Source organism: Hordeum vulgare, chromosome 4H (assembly GCF_904849725.1).
Source record: "Hordeum vulgare subsp. vulgare chromosome 4H, MorexV3_pseudomolecules_assembly, whole genome shotgun sequence".
Taxonomy (NCBI): Eukaryota; Viridiplantae; Streptophyta; class Magnoliopsida; order Poales; family Poaceae; genus Hordeum; species Hordeum vulgare.
In genome coordinates, this window is record NC_058521.1 from 91,200,115 (window position 1) to 91,224,184 (window position 24,070).

Consider the following 24,070-nt stretch of genomic DNA (forward strand, 5'->3'; position numbering starts at 1 on the left):
CTCCGCGTTTGCCAGACGTTCAGAATGTCCTGGGCTGCTGCGGGAGCGGGAGGGTCACCTAGCGGCGCATCAAGGACATAACACTTTTCAGCTGCTTCAAGGATGAGCTTCAAGTTGCGAACCCAGTCCGCATAGTTGCTACCATCATCTTTCAGCTTGTTTTTCTCTAGGAATGCGTTGAAATTGAGGTTGACGTTGTCCATCTACAATATTTATAAAGACAACTTTTAGACTAAGTTCATGACAATTAAGTTCATTTAATCAAATTAAGTATGAACTTCCACTTAAATCCACATACCTCTAGTCATCTAAGTGATACATGATCCATGTTGACTAACCCGTGTCCGATCATCACGTGAGACGGACTAGTCACCATGGTGAGCAACTTCATGCTGATCGTATTCAACCATACGACTCATGTTCGACCTTTCGGTCTCTTGTATTCGAGGTCATGTCTGTACATGCTAAGCTCGTCGAGTCAACCTAGGTGTTTCGCGTGTGTAAATCTAGCTTACACCTGTTGTATGCGAACATTAGAATCTATCACACCCGATCATCACGTGGTGCTTCGAGACAACGATCCTTCGCAACGGTGCACACTTAGGGGAATAAGTTCTCGAAATTTTAAGAGGGATCATCTTATTATGCTACTGTCGTTCTAAGCAATAAGATGAAAAACATGATAAACATCACAATGCAATCATATAGTGACATGATATGGCCATTATCATCTTTGCCCTTTGGATCTCCATCTTCAGGCATCGCATGATCATCATCGTCACCGGCGTGACACCATGATCTCCATCATCATGATCTCCATCATCGTGTCTCCGTGAAGTCATCATGCCAACTACTACTATCACTACTACTATAGCTAACCGTTAGCAATGAAGTAAAAGTAGTAAGCACATGGCGTTTCATCTCATACAATAAATTAAGACAACTCCTATGGCTCCTGCCGGTTGTCATACTCATCGACATGCAAGTCGTGAAACCTATTACAATAACATGATCATCTCATACATCATACATGCAACATCACAACTTTGGTCATATCACATCACATGTCAAACCCTGCAAAAACAAGTTAGACGTCCTCTAATTGTTGTTGCAAGTTTTACGTGGCTGATTTGGGTTTCTAGCAAGCACGCCTTCTTACCTACATGACAGCCACAACGATGATATGCCAAAGCTATTTACCCTTCATAAGGACCCTTTTCATCAAATCCAATCCGACTAGAGTAGAAGAGACAGACACCCGCTAGCCACCTTTATGCACGGTGTGCATGTCTGTCGGTGAAACCAGTCTCACGTAAGCGTACGTGTAAAGTCGGCCCGGGCCGCTTCATCCCACAATACCTCCGGAAAAGAATAAGACTAGTAGCGTCAAGCAAATTGACAAATCATCGCCCACAACTTTTGTGTTCTGCTCGTCCATAGAATCTACACATAGAAAACCTGGCTCGGATGCCACTATTGGGTAACGTAGCATAAATTCAAAATTTTCCTACGCCATATTCAGATCTTCCTATGGAGAGGCCAGCAACGAGAGAGGGGTAAGAGCATCTTCATACCTTTGAAGATCGCTAAGCGGAAGCGTTACTAGAACGCGGTTGATGGAGTCGTACTCGCAGCGATTCGGATCGCGGTGTGATTCCGATCTAGTGCCGAACTACGACACCTCCGCGTTCAACACACGTGCAGCCCGGTGACGTCTCCTGCACCTTGATCCAGCAAGGAGGAGGGATAGGTTGGGGAAGAACTCTAGCAGCATGACGGCGTGGTGTTGATGGAGAGACGAGGTCTCCCGACAGGGCTTCGCCAAGCACCGGCAGAGAGGAGGAGAAAGAAGGGCAGGGCTACGCCGAGGGAGAGGGAGAAGTCTGTCTCTCAAGGGCCAAAACCCCTCTCTATTTATAGGACGAGGGGGAGGGGCTGCGCCAGCCCTAGGGTTCCCTCCCTAGGGGCCGGCGGCCACCATATGGTAAAAGAGGGCGGCGGCTAGGGTGGGAGGGGGTGGCGCACCACCTGGTGGGCCTAAGGCCCACCTGCACCTAGGGTTGCCCCCTCTCCCCACCACTTGCGCATTGGGATGTGTGTGGGAGGCGCACCAGCCCACCTAGGGGCTGGTTCCCTCCCGCACTTGTCCCATCTAGCCTCTTTGGGTCGTTGCCCCCCTTTGGTGGACCCCCGGGGCCACCTCCGGTGGTCCCGGCACGTTACCGATGACGCCCGAAACACTTCGGGCGTCCGAACCCATCCATCCTATATATCAATCGTTACCTCCGCACCATTCCCAAGCTCCTCGTGACGTCCGAGATCTCATCCGGGACTCCGAACAACTTTCGGTAACCTTGTATAACAATTCCCTATAACCCTAGCGTCATCAAACCATAAGTGTGTAGACCCTACGGGTTCGGGAGACAGGCAAACATGACCGAGACACCTCTCCGGCCAATAACCATCAGCGGGGTATGGATACCCATGGTGGCTCCCACTTGCTCCACGATGATCTCATCGGATGAACCACGATGTCAAGGATTCAATCAATCCCGTATACAATTCCCTTTGTCTGTCGGTATAGAACTTGCCCGAGATTCGATCGTCGGTATACCTATACCTTGTTCAATCTCGTTACCGGTAAGTCTCTTTACTCGTTCCGTTGCACGTCATCGCGTGACTAACTCCTTAGTCACATTGAGCTCATGATGATGTTCTACCGAGTGGGCCCAGAGATACCTCTCCGTCACACGGAGTGACAAATCCCGATCTCGATTCGTACCAACCCAAGAGACACTTTCGGAGGTACCCGTAGTGCACCTTTATAGTCACGCAGTTACGTTGTGACGTTTGATACACCCAAAGCACTCCTACGGTATCCGGGAGTTGCACAATCTCCCGGTCGAAGGAAAAGACACTTGACATTAGAAAAGCTTTAGCATACGTGCAATAAAATCTAGTGCTATGCTTAGGATTGGGTCTTGTCCATCACATCATTCTCCCAATGATGTGATCCCGTTATCAATGACATCTAATGCCCATGGTCAGGAAACCATGATCATCTATTGATTAACGAGCTAGCTAACTAGAGGCTTGCTAGGGAGACATTGTGATCTATTTATTCACACATGTATTACTGTTTCCTGTTAATACAATTATAGCATGAACAATAGACGATTATCATGAACATGGAAATATGATAATAACCATTTTATCATTGCCTCTAGGGCATACTTCCAACAAATATATATCGGAATGACTTTTAAAAAGCCATAGTAGGTAGGTATGGTGGCTGTTTTGAGGTAGGCTAATGATGGGTTGTGTGCACCGGCGAAAGTTGCATGGCACTAAGAAGATAGTGATGGTGGAAGGTGAAAGTGCATCTAAACCATGGACTCAATATTAGTCATGAAGAACTCATATACTTGTTGCAAAAGTTTTATTAGTAGTCGAAACAAAGCATTCAACGCATACTCCTAGGGGAAGGGTTGGTAGGTATCAACCATCGCGTGATCCCGACCGCCACGCAAAGGATGACAATCAATATACTAATCATGCTCAGATTTCATCACATAGCGGTTCACCATACGTGCATGCTACGGGAATCACTAACTTCAACACAAGTATTTCTAGATCCACAACACCTTACTAGCATGACTTCAATATTACCATAACCACAACTCAAAACTAATTGAGATGAATCAAACTTCTCTAACTATTCAATGCACATGAAGGTGGAAGTTATTGTATCCCTTTGGATAACTACCCCTTTTGAGACTACTTTCAAAGCATAGATCAACTACCAAGCCACGCACCGTTGTGCTCTAAAAGATATAAGTTAAGCACACAGAGCAAAAGTATCTAGCTCAAAAGATATAAGTGAAGCACATGTGAGCTGAATTGTCTACCAAAAGATATAAGTGAAGCTCGATAAAATCACGGTGTGTGACTGTCTATCTCTCTAGGTGTGCAGCAAGGATGATTGTGACACAACAAAAATAAAAGACTACTACGATACAAGACGCTCCAAGCAAAAACACATAACATGTGGTGAATAAAAATATAGCCCCAAGTAACGTTACCGATGGATTGAAAACGAGAGAGGGGATGCCTTCCCGGGGCATCCCCAAGCTTAGGCTTTTACGGCATACTTGAATCTTTTGGGGTTCCTTGGGCATCCCCAAGCTTGAGATCTTGCCAGTCTTTATCTCTTTGTCCATAAGAACTTCACCCAAAACTTGAAAACTTCACGACACGAAACTTAAACAGAAACTCGTGATAACATTAGTACAAGAAAGCAAACCACCACTTCCTTAGGTACAGTAGAAAACTTAAATTCTACTTGTGCTGATTTTGGGTTACTGTACTTTCAATCTTCCATGGCTAATACCCCCCGATACTATCCATAGTTTCATCAAAATAAGCAACCAACACAACAAAAACAGAATCTGTTAACAGCAGACCAGTCTGTAGCAATATGTATATTTCGTATGCCTCTGCTACTTCAAAAATTCTGAAACATTACGACGGTCTGAAGAATTTGTGTAGCAATCATAATAAAAAAGAATCAACTCAAAAGCTCTTAAGTAAAAAAAATTAAAATTCTTTTCGTGAGCAGAAAGTTTCTGTCTTTTCCAGCATGACCAAACGATCATCTCCAAGACTAATCATAACGGTTTTTCTTGGCACAAACGCAAAAAAGAAACACAAAAACACAACCATAACAGAATTATGAAAGTGTGGAAAACACAAAATAGAAAGAAAAAGGATAGATTCGTTGGTTTTCCTCCCAACAAGCGCTTTTGTTTAACGCCCTTAGCTAGGCGAAACGTGATGAGATCACGTATAGTCATCTTTGGTGCTCCATGCCCTTCTTTAAAGGAAATTGAAATCTAATATTCCCTTCCTTCATATCTATGATAGCACCAATAGTCCTTAGGAAAGGTCTACCAGGAATAATGGGACATGAAGGATTGCAATCTATGTCAAGTACAACCAAATCCACGGGTACATAGTTCTTATTTGCAACAATAAGAACATCATCGATCCTCCCCATGGGTTTCTTGACAGTAGAATCTGCAAGATGCAAATTAAGAGAACACTCTTCAATCTCATGAAAACCAAGAATATCACATAAAGAATTTGGAATCACGGAAACACTAGCACCCAAATCACACAAAGCATTGCACTCATAGTTTTTTATCTTGATTTCGATATTAGGTTCCCACTCATCATGAAGTTTTCTAGGTATAGAGACTTCTAGTTCGAGCTTCTCTTGAAGAGATTTCATCATAGCATCTACGATACGCGCGGTAAAGGATTTACTTTGGCTATAAGCATGTGGAGAGTTTGCAATGGATTGCCTCAAAGAAATGCATTCAGCCAAGGAGCAATTATCATAATTGAATTCCTTGAAATCCAAAGTGGGAGTTTCATTACTACCCAAAATTTTGACTTCTTCTACTCCACTCTCCACACCTTTATCATCAAGATAGGTGGACTCCGAATAATTGGGGCGTTTTTCAACCAAAGTGGATTCATATCCAGCTCCTCTATAAGTAGGTTTGACACGCGAAAACAAAGATTCAAGAGGAGACACACCAAGCACTTCAAGATCTTCGTGATTTGCATCACTAGAATGCACCCTTTTAAACCATTCATGTCTAGCGCGAATTTGGGCGGTTCTTTCTTTGCTGTCATTCATGGAGATACACATAGCTTTCAATGTTTCATCCAAGTTGACCTTGGGAGGAGCGCATCTAACTTTCAAAGCATCAATATCAGAAGATATCCTATCAACGCTTTTAGCCAAATCGTCTATTTTGAGTAGTTTTTCCTCTATGGACGCATTGAAAATCTTTTGAGAGTTGATGAACTCTTTGATATTACTCTCTAGATCAGAGGGTAATTTGTTGTGAGTTCCATAAGTGTTGCCTGAGGAGTTACTAGGAAAAGGCCTAGGAACATAGTTTCCCCTAAAATCATTGTTGATGCCAAAATTGTTCCTACCAACAGAATTCACGTCCAAACTAGCGTTGCTACTCTCAATCAAAGAAGATAGTGGCATGTCATTAGGATCTACGGTAGCGTTTCTACTAGCAACCAAATTCATCAACTCGTCCATCTTAGCACTAAGCGAGTTAATCTCTTCTATATCGTGCACCTTTTTGCTAGCAGGCGACCTTTCAGTGTGCCACTGAGAGTAGTTGGTCATGATATTGTCTAGGAGTTTTGTAGTGTCTCCTAACATGATTTCCATGAACGTTCCACCTGAGGCGGAGTCCAAGATATTGTGAGAAGCGAAATTCAAGCCAGCGTAAAATATTTGTATAATCATCCACAAACTCAAGCCATGAGCGGGACAATTTCTAATCATAAGCTTCATCCTCCCCCAAGATTGTGCAACGGGTTCATGATCAAGTTGCTTGAAATTCATGAAATCGTTACTTAAGGAGATGATCTTAGCCGGCGGAAAATACTTGGATATGTAAGCATCTTTGCACTTATCCCAAGAATCGATACTATTTTTAGGCAAAGAAGAAAACCAAAGTTTCAACTTAATCACGTCATTATCCACATATTTTTTCTTTTGCATATCACAAAGCTCAATGAAGGTATTGAGATGGGATGCGGCATCTTCACTAGGAAGGGCAGAGAATTGCTCTTTCATAACAAGATTCAGCAAAGTTGCGTTGATTTCATACGATTCCGCACTAGTGGCGGGAGCAATCGGAGTACTAATAAAATCATTATTATTAGTGCTCGAGAAGTCGCGAAGTTTGGTTTTTTCACACATGATGACTTCAGCAAACAAACAAGCACACAAGCAAGCAAGAGAACCGGCAAAGGAAAACAGCAAGGGAAAAAGAAAACAGCGAAGGAGAAAGGCAAATGAAAACGACAAATGTGAAGTGGGGGAGAGGAAAACGAGAGCCAACTGGCAACAAAAGTAAATGCAAGAGAAGAGTTTGTGAGACCTACTTGGATAGATCTTGATTTCTCCTCCCCGACAACGGCGCCAGAAATGCTTCTGATGTCACCTATGCTAATGCACAAAAGTCCTTCCAATGGCGCCAGAAACAGGTGTGTCGACGGCACCAGGAATCTTTCAGCTGTGGCTACGCCTTAAGGGACTTCCTAGGCAAGTATGCAAAGGATTTCCCCCGTGGCCTTGGAGCCTTGCGTTGGTGTTCCCTTGAAGCGGAAAGGGTGATGTAGCACAGTGACGGTAAGTATTTCCCTCAGTTTGAGAACCAAGGCATCAATCCGGTGGAGGAGTATCACAAGATCCTGCACAAACACAAATGCTTGCTCCCAACGCTATGAAGGGGTTGTCAATCCCTTATAGATTGTTTGCCAAGTGAGAACTGAAAGCAACAAAGTAACAAAGCAAAGTAAAAGCGGAGGTGTAAACGATGGATGTGAATAGACCCGGGGGCCATAGTGTTTACTAGTGGCTTCTCTCATGAAAGCAAGTAGACGGTGGGTGAATAAATTACTGTTGAGCAATTGATAGAACCGCGCAAAGTCGTGACGATATCTATGCAATGATTATATCTATAGGCATCACGTCCAAAACAAGTAGACCGATACTTTCTGCATCTACTACTATTACTCTACACGTCGACCGCTATCCCTCATGTATCTAGTGTATTAAGTCCATAAGAACAGAGTAATGCCTTAAGCAAGATGACATGATGTAGAGGGATAATCGCAAACCAATGATAAAAACCTCATCTTTTCATCCTTGATGGCAACTACTTGATGTGTGCCTTGCTTCCCCTACTGTCACTGGGAAAGGTCACCACATGGTAGAACCCAAAACCAAGCACTTCTCCCATTGCAAGAATCATAAATCTAGTTGGCCAAACAAAACCCAAGACTCGGAGAGACTTACAAGGATATCAAATCATGCATATAAGAAATCAGCAAAGACTCAAATATATATCATAGATAATCTGATCACAAATCCACAATTCATCGGATCTCAACAAACAAACCGCCAAAGGAGATTACATCGGATAGATCTCCATGAAGATCATGGAGAACTTTGTATTGAAGATCCAAGAGAGAGAAGAAGCCATCTAGCTACTAACTATGGACCCGTAGGTCTGAAGTGAACTACTCATGAGTCATTGGAGGGGCGATGATGATGATGAAGAAGCCCTCCAACTACAAAGTCCCCTCCGGCAGGGCGCCAGGAAGGGTCTCCAGATGAGATCTCGCCGAAACGGAAGCTTGCTGCGACGGAAAAGAATTTCGAAGCTCCCGTGATTTTTGGCGGAATATTTGGGAATTTATAGGCCAAAGACCTAGGTCAGGGGGTGGCTAGGGAAGCCACAAGCCTGCCCACCACCGGCTCCCCCTGGTGGCGGAGTGGGGCTTGTGGGCTCCCTGGAGCTCACCTGTCCTGGCCCAAAGCCCCCCTGATCTTCTTCCGCTCGGGAAAAAATCATTTCGGGGTTTTTCTTCCGTTTGGACTCCGTTCCAAAATCAGATCTGAAAAGAGTCAAAAACACGGAACAAACAGGAACTGGCACATGGCACTGAATTAATAAGTTAGTCCAAAAAAGATATAAAAGGTACATAAAACAACCAAAGAAGACAAGATAACAGCGTGAAACCATCAAAAATTATAGATACGTTTCAGACGTATCAGCGTCTCCCACGTTACATTGCTCAGTTATGAATATCACAAATTAAATATGTAAGAGCATCATATAACAAAGTGTGAGAGTACCTCCTATATGAAAAGAACTATGGAGGAATATACCACTGCCGTTACCGATGCATATAAACACAGAGTACCAGTGTTGCAAATAGTCACACAAAGTGCAAGCAAAGCTATCACTCATATCCGGAGCTCATGATAATAGGTTGACTTGCATGGGGGTCGTCGAATACACCGCGGAGAAGCGCACTACGACACAGAGAAACTTTACCGGAGAGGGTTCTCTTTCGACGGGCTCGATCGGAGGGAAAGGGCAAAATGGTCAATTTTTACTGAGCAAACATCTCATGAAAATAACATAGTCGAGACGGGATCGACCAGACGAAGACATGGCCGCTGGTTTTACCTCGATCGGAGCTACGAGCGAAAAGATACTGGCGAAAGAAGATTAGGGACCAATCTGCAATAAAAATATCAGCACATAGGTCCCTAGGGTGAAACCGAAAGCACCTTTCGTCGGAATACATTAGAAATACGTTTCCACCTACTCCCCTGGGACCGGCTCTCTCTCTCTCTCTCACCTACACCTAGGGCCCACCCCATCTCTCCTCTCTCTCTCCTCTCCGCTCCTCTCATCTCCTCTCTGCCCGTCCCCTACCTCCAGCCGCGACAGGGCCAGGAGGGGGGGCTCCGGCCGGCGCTGCTGCTGCTGCTGCTCCCATGCGCGGGACGTGCAGCCGGCGGCAGGGGCGGGTGCCCCGTGCCTCACCGCGCTCATGGGAGGCGGCTCCGCCATCGGGGGCGGACGAGGCGAGGTGCGGCGACGGCGGAGGTGCCGCGACCATGGCGGTCGAGGAGCTCGAGGCTCGGGGGGCGAGGAGACTAGGGAAAGGGGTGAGGGGCTCTGCTGCTCCCTAGGAGGGACTTGGGGACGCCTTAAGTAGCTCGGGAGAGGAGGTTCTAGCGACGCCGGGAGGAAGCTCCGTGATCCATGGCGAACTCCAATGGCAGGCACCTCCAGAGGCAAGAGGATAAAGGGGAGAGAGCTCTAGAGCATGCATGAAGACTTGGGGAACCTCCTAGACATCCATGGACATGCTGGATCCAGCTGGAGCGAAGGTCCCATCACCTCCAATGCACATAGCACCGATTTGGCAGTCTCTGCCCATGGTCACCACGTGTCCATGGGCTTGACCTGTCCTATGAGATGTCAAACCATGTCTGGGGTGTTCACCAAGGAACACTGAGTTGCACTATGCCTTTGGATAGCCATGGGGAACAGTGAGGTGACCACGCCAAGGTCAAATAGTTCCCAACAACAAGGTGTTTGTGTTGTTTTGTCACCACCACAGTACACCTTTTGGCAAGATGCTTGGTCTGAGGTTGACCACTCACTAAGGTCACTATGCTAGCCAAAATTCAGCTCAATCCAACAAGTCTATGGGGCACTTCCTTTGTAACTTGGCATACTGACCAGAAATGAAGAAGTTGTTGCTGGGGTCAATTGGCTATATGGAAATGGCTGAAATTTGGAGGAGACCCATGATTTTGGCATATAAAGTCACTGTAAAAGTTTCATACCATTTGCACCAGTATAAATGGTACTTCCTTCACAATGCTTCAATCTGGACAGAATCTTAGATAATTTGCTCGGGAAGATTGGAGTCATCACATAGGCTGAATTTTGCTGGACAAGGATGATTTAACATGTTGAATCACTCTACAAAGTTTCAACTCAAGGAGAATAAGGAATCAAGCACTTCTTTCACAAATAGAAGCTCTGGACAGAATTTGCAAAGGGTGATTGTGCTCAATTTTTGAATTGGGGAACCAGGGATCTTGATGAAAATGATCAATATATGGGCATGAGAAGCTCCACAAATTATTTGGGATTTTTCCTCGCTACCAAAATGGTAGTTCCTTTGGAAAGCACCCAAATTGCCATATTGGCATAAAATAGGAAAATGCAATTTTCCTTTATTCTATGATGGCCAATATTTTATGAGAGCCTCATAGGATCACAAACAACATTTGCACCAATTTTCATGAGCATAGGAGATGCATATATATTTTCTTAGATTTAATTCCTCAGACAGCCAGAAACAGAAATTAATTCCGAAGGGGAAATGTTGCATATGACTTTGCAATATTTTTGCATATCTGGGTTTATGAGGGAATGAGGATCTCTGGGAAGACTTGGAGGATCAACAGAGCAAGAGAAATGGATGGCTTCTTTGAAAACACAAGGACAAGATTCCTAGTTCCGATACTTCGGAGCTAGGGTTCCCAAGAGGTTCGGAGAACAAACTAGCACAGGGAGATGGGAAAAGCACGAAGAGGTTGAGAATGAACTGGATTCACGTGGTCATTTTCCATACTCCAAAGGAAAAATCCGGGAGAGAAAAACTAGGAAGGAATAACATCACAAAAATCGACAACCCGATTTTTGGGGTGTTACAGCACAGCATCACTAGCAGTATCAGGCATATCATCTCTAGCACAGGCATAGTAGCATCATAAGCATCATCAAGCACAGGCGACATATCAATATTTCTAGCAGGAGGTGGTGTCGCAAACGTACTCATAACAGAAGGTGAATCAAGTGCAGAGCTAGATGGCAGTTCCTTACCTCCCCTCGTAGTTGAGGGCAAGACTTTGGTCCTTGGATCTTTCAGATTCTTCATAGTGATCAGCAGATATAAATCCCAAGTGACTCAGAGAATATAGCTTTCCTTCCCCGGCAACGGCGCCAGAAAAATGTTGTTGACGTGCAACTATTCCTGACTTGATGCCTCCACGACAACGGAGCCAGAAAAGAGTTGTTCCCAATTGCTCGACAATTAGCAATTGTCTTGCAATGGCCCACCAGCGCGTGGGATCGTGGCAGTTTTCGAGGGTAGAGTATTCAACCCAAATTTGTTGGTTTGCGCGATGGGAAGCGAAAGAATATTCTCAAGTATTGGCAGCTGAATGTGTGAGATTCAACCACACCTGAAAGATTAGTGTCTGCAAGTAGAGTATCAGTAGCAAAGTAGTATGATAACAACGGTGCGAGAAACGATCTGTTGACGGCAGACTTTTCCTAACTGTTGTATCAATGGCGCCAGTAGTTGCCCGTGGAGGGAAATATTCTTTCCCAGTAACGGTGCCAGAAAAAGTATTATAGTAGGTAGCAGCAGTGTAACGAGTAAGAGTAGTGGCAAGGAACAACAGTAGTGACAGCAGTAGCAAGTAGCAACAGCAAGTGACAGTAGCAGCAACAATAGTAACAGCAGCAGAGCAAAGCAAGTAACAGCAGAAGTGGGACAAACTCGTAGGCAATGGATCGGTGATTCGTTGGATGACATTCATCATGCAACAGTTATAACACGGAGAGATATGTGGCTAGCTCCCGTTCGTCAATGTGATGTAGGCATGCATTCCGTGTGTAGTCATACGTGCTTAGGGAAAAGAACTTGCATGACATCTATTGTCCATCCCTCCCGTGGCAGCGGGGTCCAAATGGATACTACGGGATATTAAGGTTCTCCTTTTAATCAAGAACCGGGCCAACGCATTTGCACTTGGTGAACACATGAACTCCTCAAACTATGGTCATCACCGGGAGTGGTTCCGGTTATTGTCACTCCGGGGTTGCCGGATCATAACACATAGTAGGTAACTACAATTTGCAAGATCAGATCTAAAACACACATATATTGGTGACAACATAATAATTTCAGATCTGAAATCATGGCACTCGGACCCTAGTGACACGCATTAAGCATGGCAAAGTAGTAGCAACATCAATCTCAGAACATAGTGTATACTAGGGATCAATCCCCGTCAAAACTAACTTGATTACATGATAGATCTCATCCTACTCATCACCGCCCAACGAGCCTATGAATAGATTACTCACGAACGATGAAGAGCTTCATGGAATTGGAGAGGGAAGAAGGTTGATGATGACGATGGCGACGATCTCCTTGATCCGGAGCCCAAAACGGACTCCAGATATGCCCTCCAGGTGAAGAATAGGATGTGGCGGCGCCTCTGGATCGAAAACGCGATAAAATCTTCTCTCTTGATTTTTTTTGGGACGGAAGGGAATAAATAGCGTTGAGTTTGGGGGCGGCAGAGCCACGTGGGCCCCACAAGCCCTGACGGCGCGACCTGGGGGGTGGCCGCGGCCATAGGGCTTGTGGCCCACTGGCTCACCCCTTCCGGTGGATTTTTGCGTAGGTATTTTTCATATTTTCCAGAAATATTCTCCGTAAATTTTTAGGACGTTCCGAGAACTTTCATTTCTGCACAAAAACAACACCATCGCAATTCTGCTGAAAACAGCGTCAGTCCGGGTTAGTTCCATTCAAATCATGCAAATTAGAGTCCAAAACAAGGGAAAAAGAGTTTGGAAAAGTAGACACGATGGAGACGTATCACTATGGACCCGAAGGTCTATGGTGAACTACTCACGCATCATCGGAGAGGCAATGGTGTTGATGAAGAAGCCCTCCGTATCCGAATCCCCCCTCCGGCAGGGCACCAGAACATGCCCCAGATGGGATCTTGCGGAGACAGAAGCTTGCGGCGGTGGAAAAGTATTTTCGTGGATCTCTCCCGTGGTTTTGGATTTTTCGGGGATTTATAGGCGGAAGAAGTAGGGCAGACGAGCCACAGGGGGCCCACAAGCCTGCTAGGTGCTTGCCTTGCTGCGCCTAGGGGGCTTGTGGCCTCCCCCGGTGGTCTCTGCCTTGGTTCTCACGCCCCCTGCATATCTTCTGTCCCGGAAAAAATCTTTTCGGAAGTTTTATTCCGTTTGGACCCCGTTTAATATTCTCCTCTGAAAAGGGTCCAAAACACGGAAAAAACAAGAACTAGCACTTGGCACTGAGTTAATAAGTTAGTCCCAAAAAAGATATAAGAGGTGTTTGTTTTGGTCACTGGTAATGTAAACGTAAATGGGAGCTGATTACACAAGGTAACGACATTGGAATGGACAAACACCATTTTGTTTGGTTGTATAGTGTAAAGGAAACAGTTACCTTACTAGTGTTTGGTTTGGCACACAGTAACAACAACCATTTTTTCCCTTTTTTCCACGTACGAAACATAACACAAGCTTTCACACACAATTTGCAAGTGCTTCACGAGCACAATTTCAAATTCATCAAACAAGTAAACAATTTAAAAATAGTTTTGCATTCATCCAATGCAAAGACATCTTTGAACAAGAATTTGGCTCAACTTTAACGACATTACACATTTTCAAAATGCATATTAGGGCATGGATACAAACCCAAAATTCAATGACACACTTTGAAATAAACTGCATAACTAGTCCATACAATTGTTTTCATAGGATAAATAGAAAGGCCAAGTTCACGATCTTCAAAGCAGCTTTTCCGTCGATCTTCATCTTCTAAGGCACACCACTGAACACATTTTCTAGTCAACCTTGCTTATTTTTTTATCTGCCAATAAGCAAGAGTTAAAATGAGAATAAAGAAACACACAAGAGACAACCAGTAAAAAAATTAATAAGAGAAATATACCAGCAATAAGCGGTGCACATAGATAGCTCACATTTCACAATAAAATGAACTAAAAAGAACAATGAACCTGGCAGCATCAAGTAAGCATATTTCTCTCATTTATTGGGTAACTCAATAAGAACAAGTCTCAGCCACACATTTTCACACATTTACCACTTGCTTTTACAAAATAGTTATGATCCAGTTCCAAGTCCAACCTACCTACTCGTGCTGTAAAAACAAGCAAGATTCCTGGGGCAACTTTATTACAATTGTAGCCCAGGAAAACTGATTTTAAATGGGAAAAAAATTAAAGGCCTACACATGCTCAAAGTCTACGTGTCTAATTATGTCTCTACTTCTGGATCTTTTGCTACACTACCAGAATGAAAAGAAGAAGGAAAGGAGAAATTTAGTAATCAGGTTCCGTTCATACAAGCTGGCTAGAAAATTCACAACATCCTAATTAATCGATCCTTTTTTAGTCAGTTAGTTAGCTAGAAAATAGGAACAACATCCTACTCGAAATTGTAACTAACGAAATGATTATATGTAGCCTGAGCCGCATGTATAGAAACATATGCACAAGAGATACTTATCTATGCAGACATACTTGGGAACAGGAACAACATTTCTCAGCAAGATGTTTTTCCAGTGGCACATCTGATGAGACAAAACTTGGCACTAAGGAAAAGTAGGCTAGTAGAACAGTAGTAAAATGAGGTGGGTTTTATACACACCAGTCATGTCACACCAATAGTGGAGAAGGGCCTTCTTTCCCATCAACCTTGCTTCTTTCTTTCATCTGCCAATGAGCAGCCAACAAGCACGAGTTAGATATAAGGAGCACAAGATAACACATATTATCAAAGCTGATGATGTAAACTGGAGAGATTAGAAAAAGGGATACCTGAGAGCATTTTGAGGATGAAGTCCCTCCTGAGGATTTCTGGAAGCACAAGCATCATGTTCATGTGTTCTGGAGTTTTAGCAAATATAGTTGCAGCGTCAACAATCTCGCTCCCAGTGAATGCAAGCCTAGATAATTCACTAATTGCCTTTCCTCTTGATTTCTGTTGAGGGTCCTCTTGGGTTGTTTCTGGTGCCATTGCTGCTGAAAATGTTGTTGCCATTGTACCAACATGTTGTGTCACACTGTTTAGCTGGTTGTTGACATCTTGAAGCATGGCTGCAAAAGGATCGCTTGGTCTCATCACCCTCTTTGGCCTTGGCTCCTTCTTTTGTCTCTTAGAACTAGTTGTATCAATAGAGCAAGTGTCAATGGACCGTCTAGCTGTCCCTGTTGAGATCATATGCTCTTCCTCATTTTCTTCTTCCTCCATAGCAATTTCCTTCTCCAAGTTTCCGACTGCCTCTCCAAAGCCTTCATCATTTTCTCGTGTTGCGATGTCCTTGCCATAGATAGCAGCCAATTGCTCAAAGTATGGAAATGATACACCATACAATCCCTTAGCATCATTGTGATTCTACATGATTTTTACAAAAGAAGAAAGTTGGTTTTAGCATGGACAATAAGAAAAAAGTTACACTACAGCAATAGGTAACCAAGGTGCAATTGCAAACAAATTCAGCACAATGCATTAGTGAGAAATTCAGTTTTAGTGGTTGAAGTGATCTACCTTACAATGTTCTTCATATTGTGCCTTCTCGCATTGAATCATCTTCCTATTTGCATCCCATGTAAAACCACTTTTGGATATCATTACTTCAAGAGCACCAAATTTCTTCTTGAAGTGCCTCACTCTTGATTCAATGTGTGGAACTCCGGTGATACCACGGCCTGGAAACTTCTTAGCAAGATGTTTTTCCAATATTGCCAAGTATCCACCTTTGAATGAACCATCGGCTTTCCACCTCGGATCCAAAGACAACTCATACAAGGCTTTAATTAGCTCATCGTCCTCATCGGAAGTCCAATTCCTTTTGTTCCTGCCTCTTCCACGTAACGTGGTTGAGCTATCCACGCGGTCCATATCTACACAAGAAAGAATGGCTACAAATGAGATGGCAAATATATATGAAAGAAAACAAATGCAAATGTGATGCAATCATAGCTTATTTATTAAAACTAAAAGAAACATAGAGAAAGAAAATGAATAAACACAAATAGTTTATACCTCAATGCGCCCTACCAGCCCTATGTCTATTATACATGCTCTGAGCAAGACCATTCCGAAAATTTGTCCACTCATTTGAAGTAGATATAGAAGTGATGAATTCTGGTTGGTCTACTTCTCCGTCCATGTCTTCCAGTGTTTCTTGCATTAATTGCTCGTCAATATCAACTGGGTCGATAGGCATATTTTGCAATATAAGATTATGCAAGAGCGTGCATGCCATGATGATTCGACATTGGGTCTTCATAGGAAAAAATGAAGGGGACCTCAAAATTTCCCAACGACCCTTGAGCCTTCCAAAGGCCCTTTCTATAATATTTCGGGCTCTAGCGTGGCGCATGTTGAAATACTCCTCTGCACTACGAGGTGGGTTTTGTGGTGTCCAACCACCCAAGTGGTATCTTTGCCCTTAGTATAGAGCTTGAAATCCTCTTGCATTTGTGTAGCCAGCATCGACAAGGTAATATTGGTCTTCGGGGACACGTAACCCATTTGGCCTTGAGATGGCATCCCTAAGAACACGGCCATCATGTGCAGAACCCTCCCAACCAGGTAATATGTAGATGAACTGCATGTCAGGTGCACATACACCTAACACATTTGTATCTATATCACCCAACCTTGATCTATATCTTCCTTTCAGATTAGCTCGGACAGTTACGTCTATGTGTGTGCCGTCTAACGCTCCAAGGCAATTCTACAATATAAACAACAATGTGAAAATATTAGCATCTTTTACCACTATTGAGATCATCTGGTGAATAATATTTTTTCTTAGTAGTTATTTACCTTGAAATACTTCCATTTATCATCCGTGCAATCCTCGGGTATAGGTTCAGGTTCCTTAAGAAGCAGATGGTGCAGCTTCAGGACAACTAGAAGACAAGCATTGAAGTTTCTACTAACCGGCTCCGGGCTTCGATAGGAGAATTTTCCTACTGTCCTATTTTTAAGATGGTGTGATAATACATACAAGAATGATGCCACTATCTCCTCTAAAGATGTGTTCCTCATACCCTTTAGACCACTAACATCTCTCACCATCTCACATAATATATGAAATGTTCTCCTATCCGTACGAAGTTGACTTATACACATAGCATCGCTCTCACCAATTAGCCGGTACAAGTTCTCTCCCCTTAACTCTCTAATTTTAGTTCTCCTTTCTATTTGCCAACATTTTCTCTTATAAGGTAATGCAAACATGAACCACACATAATAATATACAAGCATGATGGAAGTGGTCAGATTCAAAAATGTTACGTTTCTCCTTCCACGTCTCACACTCAAGGGAAGACGAGCCATAACTGAAAAGTAGAATACGATATATAAGCATAAGGAAAATATACGTAATTAAGGTGCAATTAGTCATGCAATGGTGCACTAGTTCCAAATAAACTTGTACATTGGAAGCCTAAATAAGTCATAGATCTGATGGGAAATTGACATACTAACAGGTCAAGCAATGTTCCATGATCCAAACCAGAAATAATAATCCACCATGTTAAATTAGTTAAGAATATTGTTAGCCAATTATGTACACAAACGAAGAAATGCAAAAACAAACCAGAAAGAGATTTGAGGAGGATTGCTAGAACCTCCGTTTAGTACTAAAGTATTGTACTAGTACATGTTTATCATCACTTCTGGATTTTGGAATAAAAACTGACCATGTAAACAACTAATGGATATACTGACTAAACTCCCAATGCGCACCGGGAATCCTCTATGCTATGCTATTAAGCTATGATTGAACAAAACTGGCTATACTACACACACCATGTTCTTCGTCATGTGAAGCTAGCATCCTTGTTCACAATCTGCACCAGCATCGGCGCATGCCAAAGTCAGTTCAAATCCTACTCGTATATGTGATGGATAATGATTTGGCTAAGCTGAAAACAGCTAAACAAAGCACTGCTTTCAGCATCAACGACCACCACTTACCTGTGTTGTTAGGCCTATCTTGAACACCCCCATGACCTGCTCCTTGGACACCAGCGTTATCAGCGGTATGAGCGAGAACAGGATCTGAACAGGCCGTCCAACAGGCAAACAGGCCTCGTTATGGACACCCTCGTTATGGTGCTGCTCGTTGGACACCCTCGTTATGGTTCTGCTCGTGCCAGCGGCCAACAGGCCGACCCCCCAAATGGAGAGGATGGGGAAGTAATCTCCCCCAAACTTTTCCTTAGCATAGCATAGAGGATTGCTAGAACAGGGTGTGACAAATATATGCTACACATCGCCCATCACAAATAACTAATGGATCAAGAACAGATAAAGAACACATATTTTTCTTACTTCCAGATCAAGAACAGTGATTGATAACCTAACCTCCAGATCCACGGCACGAGGTCGATGGAGGAGGGATAGATCAATTGGAAATCCGGAGACGGGCCTTGGTGCTCCTCATCGCTAGCTTCAACCGTCCATCTTCATCGGTGGCGCGGCGGCGGCGGCTGGCGTTCCGGCAATGTGATGTCTTCCTTCCAAGTGGCTAGACCAGGAGGAGAGGACCGAGGGGAATTGTCGGCGGCTGGACGGAGATCGAGGGGAGGTGGTGGCGTTGTTGGAATTGAAGGAGATTGAGGGGAGGCGGTGGCGCAGAAGGGGATCGAGGGGAGGCACGGAGGGAGGAGGAGGGCTCGGGGCAGAAGGGGATCGAGGGGAGGTAACGCGCGTTACCAGTGGGGGGTGAGGGGCAACGAGGGATACTAGCTTAGATTTGATTATGCTGGAACTTGATTACGTTGTGTTATTACCAAACATGGGTAAAGGTATCTGTTTACAGTGTATACCGATGCGGGGCAAAAATAGATGAAACAAACACGTTCATAAAAGGCATACAAAACATCCAAAGTTTGACAAGATAATAGCATGGAACCATCAAAAATTATAGATACGTTGGAGACGTATCAATGACCGTAAAATATATTACTCATAGAAATAGAACAACCGTTATTCTCTTACTTAAATGAGTAATCATCTCGCAATAAACAAGATCCCAATATAATGTTCATGCTTAATGCAGGCACTAAATAACAATTACTTAAGTTCATAACTAATCCTGATGGTAATCAAGTGAGACTTTGCCGACGGCGATTGCATCAACCTTGGAACCATTTCCCACGCGCATCGTCACTTCATCGTTCGCCAGCCTTCGTTTATTCCGTAGTTCATGCTTCGAGTTGCAAATATGAGCAACAGAACCGGTATCAAATACCCAGGCACTACTACAAGAGTTGGTTAAGTACACATCAATAACATGTATATCACATATACCTGATTTTTCTTTGGCCGCCTTCTTATCAGCCAAATACTTGGGGCAGTTGCGCTTCCAGTGACCCATCCCCTTGCAATAATAGCACTCTGTTTCCGGCTTAGGTCCAGCCTTGGGTTTCTTCGTCGGATTGGCAGCAGTTTTGCCGCTCTTCTTGGAATTACCTTCTTGCCTTTGCCGTTTCTCTTGAAACCAGTGGTCTTATTGACCATCAACACTTGATGCTCTTTCCGGAGTTCTCATTATGTGACTTTCAGCATCGCGAATAACTCGCCGGGTGACTTGTTCATCCCTTGCATGTTATAGATCAACACAAAGCTCTTATAGCTAGGTGGCAATGATTGAAGAATTCTGTCAGTGATAGCCTCTTGCGGGAGTTTAATCCCCAGCTCAGCTAGACGGTTTGAGTACCCACACATTTTTGAGCACTTGTTCACTGACACACGAATTCTCCTCCATCTTGCAAGCATATAATTTATCGGAGGTCTCATACCTCTCGATCCGGGCATTCTTCTGAAAGATAAACTTCAACTCCTGGAACATCTCATATGCTCCATGACGCTCAAAACGTTGTTGAAGTCCCGGTTCTAAGCCATACAAAACTGCACATTGAACTACTAAGTAGTCCTCCTTACGTGATTGCCAAGCGTTCAAAACATCTTGGTGAGATGTAGCGGGTGGTTCATCTCCTAGCGCAGCATCAAGGACATAATTCTTTTTCCCTGCTTGTAGGATGCGCCTAAGATTACGTGTCCAGTCTAGAAAGTTGCTTCCATCATCTTTCAACTTAGATTTCTCTAGGAACATATTAAAATTCAGGGTTGCTACTATGTGAGCCATTGACCTACAACATAAAATATTGCAAATTGGACTTAGACTATGTTCAAGACAATTAGAGTTTAACTAATCAAATTACTAATAAACTCCCACTCAAATAGACATCCCTCTAGTTACTTCAGTGTGGCATGATCCAAATTCACTAACTCAAGTCCGATCATCACGAGAGTTGAGTATACTTTCAGTGGTAAACATCTCTATGCTAATCATATCAACTATACGATTCATGTAGCGACCCGACTCGAAACGAGTCAAGCCTCTGTGTATATGTGCCATCCCTGGATCAGTATGCTGGCACACACAGTACATCAATGTATATATCAAAGTGCAATCACATGTAAATAACGTAAAACTGATATATATACCTTAAAATCTTAGCGGAAACAGTCAAGGGAGTGGAGTCCCAATAAACACCAACGGCAAGTTGAGTGTAGACCGTAACCCTGAATCGTACTCTTACTCGTCGAAGAAAGTATCTGCAACATAAGACGTTGCAGCCGTGTAGGTCAGCATATTGAATATGCCGGCAAGTCATAAAGGAGAGGGGTAAAAAATATCATTTATAGTATATGCATATAAGGCAGGTGGGGCTGTAAGTTTTTAGCGGAAAGCAAAGTTTTTTCCTACAACAAGAGAGGGGCTACAAGCAAAATATTACTACGTTGTTGGTTGTTAATGAGATGGTTCCGCCAACCAGTTCTCATACCCAAGTTATCAATATTACCCACATCAAATATATATAATGGTGTTGAGAATTTCTGATAGTTTCAGTTCCTTTGGCTCAAGTTGTCCATGACTGTGGACACGGCTAATCGATTAGATTTGAGTACTCTGCAGAGTTTTGCACACGTTCCCCACAAGATTTGATCGCCTCCGTGTATTTCCTCACACTTCAGGGTGTTTGAAGACCAGATGATCAAAACATGGTCTTTCAACGGGTCCCTCTGATCCCATGTCGGTGCCCATCCAATCCTACCGTTCTTCTACATCTGCTAACACCGCCTATCCAGAGTCGCCACGTTGTCGAACCAAGCCAGAGCCCATAATGACTTGTGGCTGTGCAGGTAAGCCTCGGGTCTTGAAAATATCCGTCCGTCTCTTTGAGCCTGGGTGAAACTTTCTGCAAGATGTCATGGCGCTTCCCCATGCATCCCGGGTCGTCCACTGGTTTCTCCAAGTAGCCCATCTAAACCGTCCTTCACCCAGAGGTATATTTCCTTCTGAGGTCTTGCAAGTCATGGAGTCTTTACGTCTTTATTATTAAATTCTCACAACTCTCATGGTAAACACTCAACCAAAACCCCGTCTACTAGGAGCATAGCATGATCACGTCCCGGCCAAGGTAACAAGCGGGTGGGTGCCAACCACATGATACTACATCAAGATCAAATTTCCAAGTACCTACTTTGCATGCAATTGGGTGAAGAAATGTAGAGCTACAATGCATATAAAACATAGGTAATAATATGATCAACGTGACTTGCCTGGTGAGGTTGATGAAGAAGAATTATCGTTCTCAGGAAATACGTGATAGAACTATTCGTCCCTCCCTGATGAAATCTATATAATCAAACATAGTATTCACATAAGCACTCACACTAGCAATCATTCTAGCAATCAAATAACAAACAACAATAAAAGTTGATGCAATCAAAAATCAATAAGAGAGAGCGGATAAAAATCCAAAGAAAATTTCAAAGAAAACTAGGGAGTCTTGTACTACATCAAACACTAAATAGTTTTTGTTCTAACTGAAAAATAAAACACTAAAATAGTAAAATAACAGAGAATAAAATATGAATTTAACTAAGATAAAATAAAGTATTTTTCATACAACTATTTTAAAAATATTTTCAAATGAGAGTAAACTAGTAGGGAAATCAATTGCAAGTTATTAGAGAACTAGAATTGATTTCATGATAATAAGTAAAAATAAAATTTTGTTTTTGTTGAAAACCTACTGTTATCTAACAGAAAACAAAATATAAACTTTCTCAAATATAAAAGAAACTAATTTAAAAACAAATATAGAAAAAGAAATATCCATAATCCTAAAAGAACTAAAACAGAATCTATTTTGGTAAAAACCCCAAGTAAAAATATTTAAAAAAAATTGAAACTTAAACTACTGAAATATATGATCACTAGTAAACAGTAGCAAAAAGAATTAATTTAAAAGCTATTTTTAAACTACCGGTATAAGCAAAACAAGATTTAAATCAAATCTGATCTAATTCAAATTGTATAAATCCAAACATAGACAAATTATATACTTTCGGAAACTAGCAGAAATTTGTGATCTAACGCAAAAAGAATCACCTAATTCGGAGTTATAGACTAATATATATGAATTTTCTAAATTTCCACTTTTCTGAAGAAAAAAACTGCAATACGGGATTTCGTGGATCTCACCGGAGTTGGAGAAGACGGTGGGAAGGTTGCTCCGATGGCCGGAAGAGGCGGTGGAGGTGTCCAGGTGATGGAGGAGGGCTCGGGCCAAAGGTTGGTGGCGTCGGCGGGGCGTGGGGGCGACGGGAGGGAGCAGCAAGAGCTCCGGCGAGTTCCTGTTGGAGGCGAACTCCGGCGAGGTGGGGGCTGCGTTCCAACAAGGGGAGGGGCTGGGCTACGGGGAAAATGGGGAGAGGATGTTGAGGGGAGTATTTATAGGGGCTCGGGGTGCTCGGAGAAGGAAGGAGCAAGGAGATCGGCAACGTGGAGATTCCTCTCACCATGGCTATGGAAGTTCCTCGGAACGTGAGGAAGAGAAGAAGTTGTCGGGCCACCTTTTGGAAAGGCTTTAATGGGCCAGAGCAAAGTTTCCAAATAAATGAGATTTCTTTCCTATTTTCAAAAACCGGAAAGTAAACCATTAAAAAGGAAACCAAATAAATTCGGAATAAATAGTTTTTATATACTAAAATTATCAGAAAAATAAAATCTAAATGATGGACATTTTTCCACGGCCAAAATAAAAACTTTTTAAAAAATGTTTTTCAGAAAATCCCCTAAATACTTTATTTCTTTTTTGCAAATAATTACTCAGATAAATCTTGGGTGTCATGGCTCAAATATTTCAAAGAATATCCCCGGGTTTGGAGGGTCATGTTTCTCCTCTCTTTTCTTGCTTGACAACATATGGTTCCCGGCATTCCGTGAGTGAGGAAGAAACAAAATGCACAGAAAAATCGAAAGGAATTCCAATGCCACCTTGATTCAAATTCTTTATAGTTGAAGAAGTCATGCTATCTCCTCTTGCTGGTTTTAAAAAGATGAATTTGAATTCACAGGAAACGGGGAAAGTCATTTTATTCCCTCTCATTCAAAACTTTTTTTAAAAGTTTCAAACTTCACTCAAGTTTCAATCACTCAAACAAACAAACAATCAATCTAAAAATTATATTAACATTCCAAAATTTCAGATGTTACAAACCTACCACACTTAAAATGAATCTCGTCCTCGAGATTCGAAGAGGCTAGAAAGAAAGGTTAGGGTTTGGGGTCTTCTAACAAATCCAATCTCATGCAAAGTGGAATGCTACCACACTTAAAATGAAGATTACTGGTCCCTTAAAAGTTTGACAATCCTCTGGGGTTTTGGAATCTGACTCCTCACATTCTTCATACT